The 10,469-nt window shown below is 38.7% G+C and overlaps 1 non-coding gene across 1 annotated transcript; it reads right to left on the reverse strand.

The window, feature by feature from the left end:
- Positions 1 to 743: 743 nt before the first annotated feature.
- On the reverse strand, positions 744 to 850 carry LOC114391365. Its single transcript, XR_003662155.1, has one exon. It is a non-coding gene; the product is annotated as a small nucleolar RNA R71 (small nucleolar RNA).
- Between the last annotated feature and the right edge of the window lie 9,619 nt (positions 851 to 10,469).

Here is a 10,469-nt window from a genome sequence, read left to right on the forward strand (position 1 = left end):
CATAGTTAGTGATTTTTTTTTTTGAAATTTTTTGTGCTATCTTTTCATGATTTTAGGGTGTTGCTCACAAAATTTCAGCTCATTTGGATATCGTTTGAGTATAGCTGTAGTTTTACCCCCCTTGTTAGGTGCTTGTTGAGAGATACATGATTTGCTGCATATAGTGCATGACTAGGGGCAATCCAGGTGATTTACAACCCTTTGATCCTGAAATAGATAGAATCTTTCATAGATTAGTTAGGCATAGTGTGCATCCTGATCATTCTATGCATTTTGAGCATTTTGAGCATTCTGAGTATCCTATTGCTGGTGATTCTGAATATTTTGATTTTGAGCATTCGGCTGTTAATTTTCATACTGAGAACATGGCTCAACCTCCACCTTGAGAGAGGACTCTTAGGGAGATGGTTGCACCTAATTTCACTTATGAAAGCTTGTGCATTCAATATCCTGATGAGGGTGCTCCATATGTTCTCAAGACTGGACTAATACATTTGCTTCCCAAGTTTCATGGTCTTGTAGGTGAAGATCCTCATAAGCATCTTAAGGAGTTCCATATTGTTTGTTCCACCATGAAGCCCCCTGATGTCCAGGAAGATCATATCTTTCTAAAGGCTTTTCCTCATTCTTTGGAGGAAGTGGCAAAAGATTGGTTGTACTACCTTGCTCCCAGGTCCATTACCAGCTGGGATGACCTTAAGAGGGTGTTCTTGGAGAAATTCTTCCTTGCATCTAAGACCAATGCCATCAGAAAAGACATTTCAGGCATCAGGCAACTTAGTGGAGAGAGCTTGTATGAGTACTGGGAAAGATTCAAGAAATTGTGTGCAAGTTGTCCTCACCACCAGATTTCTGAGCAACTCCTTCTTCAATATTTCTATGAGGGACTTAGCAACATGGAGAGGAGTATGATTGATACTGCTAGTGGTGGAGCCCTTGGTGATATGACCCCTGCTGAGGCTAGGAATTTGATTGAGAAGATGGCTTCCAACTCCCAACAATTCAGTGCAAGAAATGATGCTATTATCCTTAGAAAAGTCCATGAGGTGGCCACGGATTCATCTTCATCTGTTGAAAATAAAAAACTTGAGGGAAAACTTGATGCCTTGGTCAACCTAGTAACTCAACTTGCCATGAATCAGAAATCTACATCTGCCCCTGTTGCAAGAGTTTGTGGTCTATGTTCTTCTGCAGATCACCATACAGATCTTTGTCCTTCTTTGCAGCAATATGGAGTCAATGAGCAACCTGAAGCTTATGCTGCAAACATTTATAATAGACCCCCTCAGCAACAAAACCAACAACAGCAAATTAATTATGATCTTTCAAGCAACAAATACAATCCAGGTTGGAGGAATCATCCAAATCTGAGATGGGCAAGTCCTCCACAACAACAACAGCCTGTCTCGCCCTTCCAGAATGCTACTGGTCCAAGCAAGCCATATGTTCCTCCTCCAATGCAGCAACAACAGCAGCAACAACAAAGACAACAAGCAACTGAGGCTCTTCCTCAACCTTCCTTAGAAGAGTTAGTGAGGCAAATGACCATCCAGAATATGCAATTTCAGCAAGAGACAAGAGCCTCCATTCAGATTCTGACAAATCAGATGAGGCAGATGGCTACTCAGTTGAACCAAGCTCAGTCTTAAAATTCTAACAAATTGCCTTCATAAACTGTGCAGAATCCGAAAAATATGAGTGCCATCACCTTGAGGTCTGGCAAGCAAATTCAAGTGCCTCCACCAGTAGCAGCACCTGCACTTGAACCTATCAAGCTTCATTCAACACCTGAAAAAGAGGATGAGATAGTTGCACAAAAGAGAAAGCTTCCTGATCATCAAGGAGCTAACAAAAATTTTCATGCAGGTGGACCTTCTACTAGCTCTGATTTGCAGCAGCCTATTCCTCTTCCATTCCCACCTAGAGCAATTCCCAACAAAAAAATGGAAGAAGTGGAAAAGGAGATCTTGGAGACCTTCAGGAAAGTAGAGGTGAACATACCTCTGCTAGATGCCATCAAGCAGATTCCAAGATATGCCAAGTTTCTAAAAGAGTTGTGCACCCACAAAAGGAAGCTCAAAGGCAATGAAAGGATTAGCATGTGCAGAAATGTGTCAGCATTGATAGGTAAATCTGTTCCTCACATTCCTGAGAAATGTAAGGACCCTGGTACTTTCTGTATACCTTGCATTATTGGGAACAGTAAGTTTGAGAATGCCATGCTAGATCTAGGAGCATCAGTTAGTGTCATGCCTCTGTCCATTTTCAATTATTAATCTCTTGGACCTTTGCAATCTACAGATGTGGTGATTCATTTGGCAAATAGAAGTGTTGCATACCCCGCAGGTTTCATAGAGGATGTGTTGGTTCGGGTTGGTGAACTTATTTTTCCTGTTAATTTTTATGTTCTTAATATGGAAGAGGGATTTTCCCATGGTTCAGTTCCAATTATTTTAGGCAGGCCATTTATGAAAACAGCCTGAACCAAGATAGATGTTTATGCTGGCACATTGTCTATGGAATTTGGTGATATTGTTGTTCATTTTAACATTCTTGATCCCATGAAACATCCATCTGAGGATCATTCTATTTTTCGTGTTGAGATAATTGATCAGATTGTTGATGATTATATGTTTGATTTTGATTTTGTTCTTCATGGTAGGAAACATCCATTTTTATCTGATTTGTATACTTGTCACTCCTTATGCATTGAATCTGAATCTGAGTTTGAATTTGATCCTATATCTGATTTTTATGCTGAGAGTGAATTTGAATTTGAGTCTGGTTCTGATTTTCTGAGTGTTGTACCTCTTGATGTTGATTTTTTAGAGTCAAAACGCACTAACCATGCTACAGGAAGTACATATACTTCTTACTTGCTTTATGAGGTACAAGCAGAGGAACCTTCCTCTTCTCCTACCCTGGTTCCTCCCCCTGTTCAGCCATCACCCACACCAGAGTTGAAGCCCTTACCAGCAACCCTCAAATATGCTTACTTGGAGGACAAGGAAAAATTTCCAATGATCATCTTTGTCTCCCTTGCTGTTGAGCAAGAGGAGAAGTTGTTGCTAGTTCTCAAGAAGCACAAGAAAGCCATTGGATGGACTTTAGCAAACATTCTTGGTATTAGCCCATCTACCTGCATGCATAGGATACTTTTAGAGGATGAAGCTAAGCCAGTGAGGTAGCCACAACGGCGGCTCAACCCCGTCATTCTAGATGTGGTGAAAAAGGAAGTGACCAAGCTCTTACAAGCTAGAATCATCTACCCCATTTCTGACAGCCAGTGGGTGAGTCCAGTCCAAGTGGTTCCTAAGAAGACAGGCCTCACAGTGATTAAGAATGAAAGGGATGAGCTTATCCCCACAAGAGTGCAGAACAGCTGGCGAGTCTACATTGATTATAAGAGGCTGAACCAGGTGACCAAAAAAGATCATTTTCGCCTGCCATTCATTGATCAAATGCTTGAGCGCTTGGCAGGTAAGTCTCATTACTATTTTCTTGATGGTTTTTCTGGTTATTTACAAATTCATATTGCTCCTGAAAAGACCACATTCACCTGTCCCTTTGGCACTTTTGCCTATAGGAGGATGCCCTTTGGCCTATGCAACGCCCCTGGTACCTTCCAGCGGTGTATGCTTAGCATTTTCAGTGATTTTTTAGAGAGTTGCATAGAGGTGTTTATGGATGATTTTACTGTTTATGAATCCTCCTTTGATGCATATTTGGATAGTCTGGATAAAGTTCTTAATAGATGCATTGAAACTAACCTTGTGCTGAATTTTGAAAAATGTCACTTCATGGTAGAACAAGGTATAGTTTTAAGGCATATCATTTCCAATAGGGGCATAGAGGTAGACCCTGCAAAAATAGTTGTTATTTTACAATTGCCTTACCCCTCTTACATGTGAGAGGTTCGTTCTTTTCTTGGTAATGCAGGGTTTTATAGGCGCTTTATCAAGGATTTTAGCAAAGTGGCCCTTCCACTATCCAAGCTGCTGCAAAAGGAGGTGGAGTTTGATTTTAATGACTGGTGCAAAGAGGCTTTTGATTGCCTAAAGCGTGCGGTGACTACCACCCCTATCATTCAGGCACCTGATTGGACAGCCCCATTTTAGCTAATGTGTGATGCATCCAATTACGCATTGGGGGCTGTCCTTGCTCAAAAGATTGACAAGCTGCCTCAGGTGATCTACTACGCTTCCAGAACTTTGGATGCTGCCCAAGCAAATTACACTACCATAGAGAAGGAGCTATTAGAGATAGTTTTTGCTCTTGAGAAATTTCATTCATATTTACTTAGTACTCGTGTTATTGTTTATACTGACCATGTAGCTCTGAAGTACCTGTTGAAGAAGGCTGAATCAAAGCCTAGATTGATCAGGTGGATGCTTTGGCTCCAAGAGTTTGATTTGGAGATCCGTGATCAGAGCGGTGCGCAGAACCTCGTGGCTGACCACCTGAGTAGGATTGAGCGTGCGTCTGAGGACTCACCCATTCGGGATGATTTTCCGGATGACCATTTGTACATTCTATATAGTATTTATGATTCCTTCCCCACTCCTTGGTTTGCTAATATTGTGAATTATTTGGTTGCTTCTATTTTTCCTCCCTTAGCATCTAAAGCTCAAAATGATAAAATTAAGAGCGATGCTAAGCATTATATTTGGGAAGACCCCTATTTGGGGAAGTTGTGCAGTGACTAGGTTATTAGGAGATGCATTCCAGACCATGAGATCGACTCGGTCCTGCAATTCTATCATTCTTCCGCCCCAGGTGGCCATCTTGGCATACAGAGGACAGCTCACAAGGTGCTTGACTACAGTTTCTATTGGCCCACCAACATCAAGGATGCATGGAGAATCTGTAGCACTTGTGAGCCTTGTCAGAGAGCAGGCGGCTAACTTTCATGGAGACAGAAATTGCCTCAACAACCCATGTTGTTCTGTGAGGTGTTTGATGTTTGGGGTATAGACTTTATGGGGTCGTTCCCTGTCTCTTTTGGTTTTGTTTATATTCTCCTTGTTGTTGATTATGTTTCAAAATAGGTGGAAGCCAAACCCACCAGAACTAACGATGCTAAGGTTGTTGTGGATTTTGTTAGATCTAATCTGTTTTGCAGGTTTGGAGTCCCTAGAGCCATCGTTAGTGATCAAGGCACCCATTTTTGTAACAGATCCATGTATGCCTTGCTCAGAAAGTATGGGGTCGTGCACAGAATTTCCACCCCTTACCACCCCCAAACTAATGGGCAGCCTGAGATTTCAAACAGGGAGATAAAAAGGATCTTGGAGAAGATTGTGCAGCCGAACAGAAAGGATTGGAGCACCAGGCTGGATGATGCTCTTTGGGCACATAGGACTGCCTACAAATCACCCATAGGAATGTCTCCTTATCGGGTTGTCTTTGGCAAGGCATGTCATCTTCCTATAGAGATAAAGCACAAAGCCTACTGGGCTGTAAAGACCTGCAACTTCTCTATTGATCAGGCTAGAGAGGAAAGGAAGTTGCAACTAAGAGAGCTAGATGAGATCCATTTGGAAGCCTATGAGAATTCCAAATTCTAGAGAAGACCAAGAAGTTCCATGACAGCTTGATAGCTAAGAAGGACTTCATGGATGGATAGAAAGTTCTATTGTATAACTCTAGGCTCGGACTCATGAGTGGTAAGTTGAGGTCAAAGTGGATTGGTCCTTTTGTGGTGACTAATGTTTTTCCTTATGGTATAGTTGAGATCAAAAGTGAATCCACAGATAAGAGCTTCAAGGTCAATGGACATCGGCTGAAACCATTCCTCACAAATCCCTCCTTAGTGGATGTAGTGGTGGAGGAGACCTCCTTACTTCACCCTACTTCTCTTCTATCATGACTTAGGGAGTTTTCTTTTTCCATCTCCTTCTTTACTTTTATTGCACTTGTCCAAATTTATTGATTGTTTTGATTGCTCTTGATCTTATGATTGTGCTACATTGAGGACAATGTGTTGTTTAAGTGTGAGGGGGAGATTGTTCTTTAGTTGGGGTTTTCTAGGTTAATTTTTTTTTTATTTGGGGTTTTCTAGGTTAATTTTGTTATTTTGGTTTTATAATTTTGTTATTTTGGTTTTATGTTTTGTGTACAACATTGGATGTTTCTCTTTGAATTATAGGTTATGTACAGGTAATGGGTAATTGTTTTTGAAATAGGAGTTTCTTGGCATTTTGTGAATTGAAATCCTTGTTTTTCTCTACATGTCAAGTTAGTTTTGAAAGTTCGAATTGAAAGTGATAGATTTACCCTTGGTGAGAATTTGAGCCATCATCATCTATTTTATTCGGTGTGTTTTGCCCCATTGATTGCTTGCACAATAGCCTTGGCTTGACTCTTGTTGATACCTCTTGCTTCACATGCATGTTGGGAGATGATTTAGGCATTTTGTTCTTATAAGCCTCTAGCCAAATGAGCCTACCTTGAATTAATTCCTTTGATAGCCCCTTTGAGCCTATGTTCCCCTTTCTTTGTTTTGAAGCTCATTACAAGCCTTAAGTGAAAAACCATGATCTCACCCTACCCTTAAGGAATTTTGGAGCTTTGGAATTGTTTTGGGAATAAGTGTGGGGGGGTATGTTTCATTGGATGATATGTTTTTGTTGGCCATGCTTGATGATGTATTTTGGCCATGCTTGATGTATATACATATATTGCCTAATTGTTGCTTTATTTTCAAATGCTTTCAAATGCTAATGTTCACGTTAAAAAAAACGAAAAAAAAAAGAAGAAAAAGAATGAAGTTGAATAAATGAGGTCTTGGTTTGAAGACTTAGATTGGTTTAAGGACTTGTTTGATTTTGTTTTGGGTTTACTTTTTAAGCTTAATTTTTAATTTTGGTTTTGGGGTTTATTATTCTTTCTTAGTTCCCACTTATTCCCCATTGCTCCTCTACTCCTTTGGGTTTTAGCTGCTTATCGCATACTTTCCTCTACCTTATCCTTGGCCCATTACAACCTTAAAAGACCTTTTGATCCTCATGTGCATGTGTTTGTGGTGTGGTTGTCAATTTTAGAGTCTTGCCAAGTCTATGTGGTGTTTGTTTCCATGGGTGCTCTGAGAGTAAACAGTAGCCTAGACACTTGAGAGATAGAGTGCATATCTTATGAGGCTTTATCACTTTTCATTCTTGAGTTGATTGACTATCTTGCCATGTTTGAGATGCTTGGATGATTTTCATGACTGTCTTGATTCTTTAACTCTCTACGCGTTGGATGTTGCCCATTCCTTTCATTCCTTAAGATTCATTGAGAAATATGTAATTGTTTTTGTGTTTGTTTGTTTCTCTTTAATGTCTCTGGATTTGTTCCTTGCTTTGTTTTTAAATTTTGCCCAAGAGTGCAAAAGGCTAAGTGTGGGGGGATTTGATGTGTCATTATTTTTTCCTATTTCTTAAACCTTTTTGTCATCATTTTAATTACTGATTAGCCTTAATTGTCAAATTAATTATGCAGCTTTATCATTAGGACCTACTTGACTAATTTTGTGTTTTTAATTTAATTTGAGGAGAATTATAAGCAATTGGGCTTGAATCCGGAATTGGGCTTGGACTTGAAGAGGGCAGACACTTTTATTTTATCCAATCTTATCTTATCCAGATTTTATTTCATCTAGATTTTATTTCGTCCAGATTTTATTTCATCCAATCTTATCTTATCTTGTCCAGATTTTATTTTATTTCGTTTATGGGCTTGGACTTAAAACAGATTTGTAAGCTTTAGGGCTGAGGACCTATATAACAGGACCAGGGTTTTAGTTTAAGAGAGTTTTTGGAGAGGAGAATAATTTTAGGGTTTTGCAATTCCAGTTTTTACTGTTCATGCGCACTATTCACGTAGCAATAAAATTTGTTTTCTACAATTAATTGGTGTATGTGTTGCTTAATCACATAATGACAACCTTATGTTAATTTTCGCTTAGTAATTTAATTTAGGGTTGGATTAAGTGGTTGAACTGATTAGGGATAAATCCTCGTAACCTAGGATAAGAGACTTGCTTGTGAATCAAGGGGGAACAACATGTTTTAATTCTGTTATTTCTTTAATTCGAATTTGCTTGCGGTTTAATTTACACAAACAAACAAACCCCCCCCCCCCCCCATTCGTTACTGTTTTATTACTATCTGTTATGAATGTTTGGTTGACCATTGCTTGTTGGGAGACAACCTAAGATCACTTCCTAGATACTGCATTTTTAATGTTTATTTGATTCGGGTACGGGCTCAATTAGTGTATAAAGCTTCACACAGGCAAGTGTTTCGTCTTAATTCCAAATTGATTTTGCAAGTCATTTCCCATCAAATCAAAGATAATATGCATAATCATCATGGATCAATAGGACTTTCTAAGGTCGGACTTTGTAGGAAATTGGTTTTGGTTGCTCTGGTCTTTCCCCCTTCTTTTTGTGTGAGTAGGAGAGTGATCGGAGTCGTACCGGAATCAAATAAACATTAAAATGTCGTATCTAGGAAGTGATCCTAGGTCGTCTCCCAGTGAGCAATGATCAAACAAATGTTTATAACATAATAATAAAATAGTAACGAAATGGGGGGGTTGGTTTGTTTTTGTAATTTAAACAGCAAGCAACTTGAATTAAAAAATAACAAAACTAAAACATATTGTTTCCCCTTGATTCAAAAGCCAGTCTCTTATCCTAGGTTACGAGAATTTATCCCTAATCAGTTCAACCACTTAATCCAACCCGAAATTAATTTACTAAGCGAAAATTAACACAAGGCTGTCATTATGTGATTAAGCAACACATACACCAATTAATTCCTCTCACATGTCCATTAATTAAGCACAGAGACAATTAATCAAGCATTAAGCATGCATGGATGAATAATATCAGCAACAAATACAGAATAATTGGTGAAGGGGAAAACTGATCATAATTTAATATTAATAACAAAACCTCAAAGAGAGCTATGCTTAATCCTCAAGAGAAAACAACACTAGAGATTCAGCCTTCCATTAACAGCAGAAACAATAACAAAAACTGAAAACTAATTGCAACATAGAAATGAAAATGAATCTACAAACAGAAACCGAAAATGAAATTGCAATTGGAAACGAAATGCAGAAACGAATAGGAAATCAAAGGCAGAAAAGGAACTGAAATTAGAAGACAGAAATGAAAACGAAACTGGAATTAAAAGTAGAAAACAAAACTGGAATTTGAAGCAGAAAACGAAAATGGAGTTGCTACGTGAACAGTACCATGCGCGTGAACAGTAACACGAAAAATTGAAAATGAAACCCTACAATCTCTCTACGTGAACAGTAACCAAACCACCCTAAAACCCTAGCAGCTGGGCTCACTAAAGGTCCCTAGGCCCCAAAGCTTACAAATATGATTTTTGGGCCCAATAAGATCTGGTGGCCCAATTACAAAAATACAACCCAAAAACGAAATAAAATAAAACTGGACGACAAATAAAATTGTCTGCTCTCTTCAAGTCCAAGCCGGTTCAGCCCAATTGCTTGTAATTCTCCTGAAATTAAATTAAAACACAGAATTAGTCAAGTAGGCCCAAATGATAAAACTGCATAATTTATTTGACAATTAAGGCTAATCAGTAATTAAAATGGTGACAGAAAGGGGTAAGAAATAGGAGAAAATAATGACACATCAGAGAGCAGGCACAAAGATTTGGTTAGTAACTTAAACGAGCGATAACTCCCTATCCCCTCATGTCTTAACCAAGTTACTATTGTTTCCCCTCCTTTTTACTCTTTACAACAACTCTGTACATGGTTCAAACATTGTTTGATCCAAAGAACTTGTTTTCCCTTTTCTATTTTCCTTTTGCTCTTTTCTATTTTGATTGATTGATTTTTTTTGTTTCCTTTCTTTTTCCTTCTTTTTTTCTCTTTTTTTTTTCTTTCTTTGTGGTTTTTGTTCTTTGTATGTTTTTCTAATTTTTGTTTTGATGAACATCGCTAACCAAAAGATGATAGAAACCCCCTTTGGAAGATACCCCTTCTTTCTTATCCCGGGGTAAGGTTGGAAACTTCTATCCTAGGTTAAGGTTCTGGAAAAAAAAATCAATATTTGGCCCAAAGGCTTGCAAATGGCAGAAAATAATGTATATTGGGACAGCTATTTGGCCAAGGGCTTAGAAAGAAAGGAAAGCCCAGATCATCCCCATGAATCGCATATTATGATAATAAGAAATTCATGCAAAATCAATCACAAAACATACCCATGTGGACACTCAACATAAAATTTATGGTCATGCGATCACTAAGGCTTAGGGTTCGTTTCCACATTCAAGCCAAATCAGTGATTCAATGATTGCTCTTTTATCAAGTGATACAAAACATCCGAGTCCATTTTGGCATTCGGGAAAGTCTTTCATTGTTCTCACCCTTTAGGTACACATTTCTTTTTCAAAAAAACCTTTTGTGTTTTGATCTGCAAACTTTCCAATGAAAATTGG

This window comes from Glycine soja, chromosome 16 (genome assembly GCF_004193775.1).
Source record: "Glycine soja cultivar W05 chromosome 16, ASM419377v2, whole genome shotgun sequence".
NCBI classification, from domain to species: domain Eukaryota; kingdom Viridiplantae; phylum Streptophyta; class Magnoliopsida; order Fabales; family Fabaceae; genus Glycine; species Glycine soja.